General features: G+C 34.6%; 1 pseudogene; it reads left to right on the top strand.

The window, feature by feature from the left end:
* The first annotated feature begins 1,583 nt into the window (after positions 1-1,583).
* Positions 1,584-2,546, top strand: LOC130849737 (heterogeneous nuclear ribonucleoprotein A1-like; annotated as a pseudogene).
* The last annotated feature ends 904 nt before the right edge of the window (positions 2,547-3,450 follow it).

Below are 3,450 nucleotides of genomic sequence, written 5' to 3'. Positions count from 1 at the left end.
TTCATGTATTAATCATTCCATATACAATTATACCACAGGATCAATAGAATTTAATGAACTTTATCCAGTCAGTGGAATAGCTATAAATTATTCATGTCTGAAAATGAACTGTATTAAGTTAATCAAGCCATTAGAATCATTTTCTAAAATAAATTGAGACAAAGACAATATACCTTTAAAAAAACGAGCGATCTCTGCAATAAGATCTGGCACCTATATGTGGTAAGGTCATTAGATCAAATAGAAAACTTTCAAATAGATTTTTAAGTGCTTTAGTTCAAGTCTATCACACAAATACATATTATTTATTATTTTATGAAACACAATGAGTATTTCTATTCCGGTTTCACAATTTTTAGAGTTCATAAAAAACACAAATTATTTTTCAAATTTATACCCTATATGCCTTTAAAAAGCATCTACAAAATATTAATATTTGCTGAATGAACTTTACTTAAAAATTAAATTAATTCAAATAATAATGTCATATTATATCCCTCAGTATTATATTTTCTATTTTCCACTTCTTTCTGTGGCAAATCCTCTAGATTTGTCTTTAGATCTATTATTAATTACTAGCTATATTTTAACTAATTATCTTTTCTATTAGGTCTCTACTATGCAACTCTTCTATTTGACCTGTTCATTACATTTTAATTTTTTTAGAGGATGTTTCTAAATAAATCTTTTTTAGACTAGATTTCAATTTACAGAAGAGTTGCAAAAATACTACCAAGTTTCCATATATCCCCTTGTTATTAACATAGGGGATATATTGTCCCCTATGGTCATAAAATAGTATGGTGCATTTGTTACAAATTAACCAATATTGATAAATTATTATTAAGAAAAATTCATATTTTACTTAGATTTTCTTAGTTTTTACCTAATGTAACTTCTTTTTTTCTAGGATTCTATTAGGAAAGCACATTACATTTAGTTGTCATGTCTCCCGAAGCTTGTCTTGGGTGTAGTGGGTTGTTCACTGAATTTTAAATTTTATTAAGTGTATCCTTTATGTTTTAAAATTGCATATGATTTTTTCAAATATGTCTAGTCTATGTGTGCTTTATTAACAGATGGCCTATAAACTCCAGCCCAGTTCCAAAATTCAAAGTCTTCAAAAATGTAATAAGTTATTAAGTATGGAGATTGGATAATCACAAGATTATAGTTTTGTTAATATGAAAAATGCTAATTTCACATTATATTAGCATTTCATCAAGCACATTTTAGTTAGATTATAAAATTAGCTTTATCACATTCTGTTCATATAAATGTGGGAATTTCATGAATGATTCTATGTAATATTCAGAACATTGGAATCTGAATATCATTATATCATGCATTTATTTTTATGAGTTAGATTACCAAAATTCAGGAGAACACAGAATCTAAATAAAACTGTTTAAATACTCATATTTTATATTGAAATTTTTTAGAATAGTAGTGATTTTAGGTACAGTCATTTTCAAAGGTTTGATCCCATTCTTTGCTGTGAAATAGTAATTTTAAAAAGCAAGTTTGGGCCCGTGGACACCGCCGAGTAAGCATCGTTGACGTCTCCCCTCTCCACTGCCATCATGTCTAAGTCAGAGTCTCCCAAAGAGCCCGAACATCTGCGGAAGCTCTTCATCAGAGGTTTGAGCTTTGAAACAACCGATGAGAGTCTGAGGAGCCATTTTGAGCAATGGGGAACACTCACAGAATGTGTGGTAATGAAGGATCCAAACACGAAGTGCTCCAGAGGCTTCGGGTTTGTCACCTATGCCACTGTAGAGGAGGTGGATGTGGCCATGAATGCAAGGCCACACAAAGTGGATGGAAGAGTTGTGGAACCAAAGAGGGCCATCTCAAGAGAAGATTCTCAAAGACCTTGTGCCCACTTAACTGTGAAAAAGATTTTTGTCGGTGGCATTAAAGAAGACACTGAGGAACATCACTTAAGAGATTATTTTGAACAGTAAGGGAAAATTGAAGTGATTGAAATCATGACTGACCGAGGCAGTGGCAAAAAGAGAGGCTTTGCGTTCGTAACCTTTGATGACCATGACTCCGTAGACAAGATTGTCATTCAGAAATACCACACTGTGAATGGCCACAACTGTGAAGTAAGGAAAGCCCTATCTAAGCAAGAGATGCCTAGTGCTTCATCGAGCCAGAGAGGTCGAAGTGGTTCTGGAAACTTTGGTGGTGGTCATGGAGGTGGTTTTGGTGGGAATGACAACTTTGGTCTTGGAGGAAACTTCAGTGGTCGAGGTGGCTTTGGTGGCAGCTGCGGTGGTGGTGGATATGGTGGCAGTGGGGATGGCTGTAATGGATTTGGTAATGATGGAAGCAATTTTGGAGGTGGTGGAAGCTACAATGATTTTGGCAATTACAACAATCAATCTTCAAATTTTGGACCCATGAAAGGAGGGAACTTTGGAGGCAGAAGTTCTGGCCCTTATGGTGGTGGAGGCCAATACTTTGCCAAACCACGAAACCAGAGTGGCTCTGGAGGTTCCAGCAGCAGCAGTAGCTATGGCAGCGGCAGAAGTTTTTAATTACTGCCAGGAAACAGAGCTTAGCAGGAGAGGAGAGCCAGAGAAGTGACAGGGAAGCTACAGGTTACAACAGATTTGTGAACTGAGCCAAACACAGTGGTGGCAGGGCCTAGCTGCTACAAAGAAGACATGTTTTAGACAATACTCATGTGTATGGGCAAAAAAAACTCGAGGACTGTATTTGTGACTAATTGTATAACAGGTTATTTTAGTTTCTGTTCTGTGGAAAGTGTAAAGCATTCCAACAAAGGGTTGTAATGTAGATTTTTTTTTTGCACCTATGCTGTTGATTGCTAAATGTAATAGTCTGATCATGATGCTGAATAAATGTGTCTTTTTTTAAACGTGCTGTGTAAAGTTAGTCTACTCTGAAGCCATTTTGGTAAATTACCCCAACAATGTGAAGTTAGAATTCCTTTAGGGTGATGCCAGGTTCCATTTGAAATTTATTTACAACCTGCTTTGGTGGAGAAGCTATTGTCTTCAGAAACCGTGGTGTAGCTGAACTGACAGTTACTGTGTTGTGACCTGGAGTTCACCTTTAAAAGGGTCACCCAAGCAAAGTCACGGAATTTTTTGGTTATTAATATTATGATTGTTGGCACATCCTATGCAATATATCTAAATTGAACTATGGTACCAGATAAAGTTACAGATGGGAATGAAGCTTGTGTATCATCCATTATCATATGTAATCAATAAATGATTTAATACCCTCTTGAAAAAAAAAAAAGCAATTTTGCACCAATAGTGCTTTTTATTTCTACAGAAAATCCAAAAATATATTACTAAATCAGCCTTTATTATTATTCTTTGTTACAACAAAAAATATATTTTCTAAGCCCTGAAATATTGTATACTATTACTTTTTATTATAATGAATTTGACTAAATAGCTAATTTAT

The sequence above is a fragment of the Hippopotamus amphibius genome, chromosome 3 (genome assembly GCF_030028045.1).
Source record: "Hippopotamus amphibius kiboko isolate mHipAmp2 chromosome 3, mHipAmp2.hap2, whole genome shotgun sequence".
Taxonomy (NCBI): Eukaryota; Metazoa; Chordata; class Mammalia; order Artiodactyla; family Hippopotamidae; genus Hippopotamus; species Hippopotamus amphibius.
Note: the sequence above shows the minus strand (reverse complement) of the source record. Positions and strands in the feature narration are given on the sequence as shown.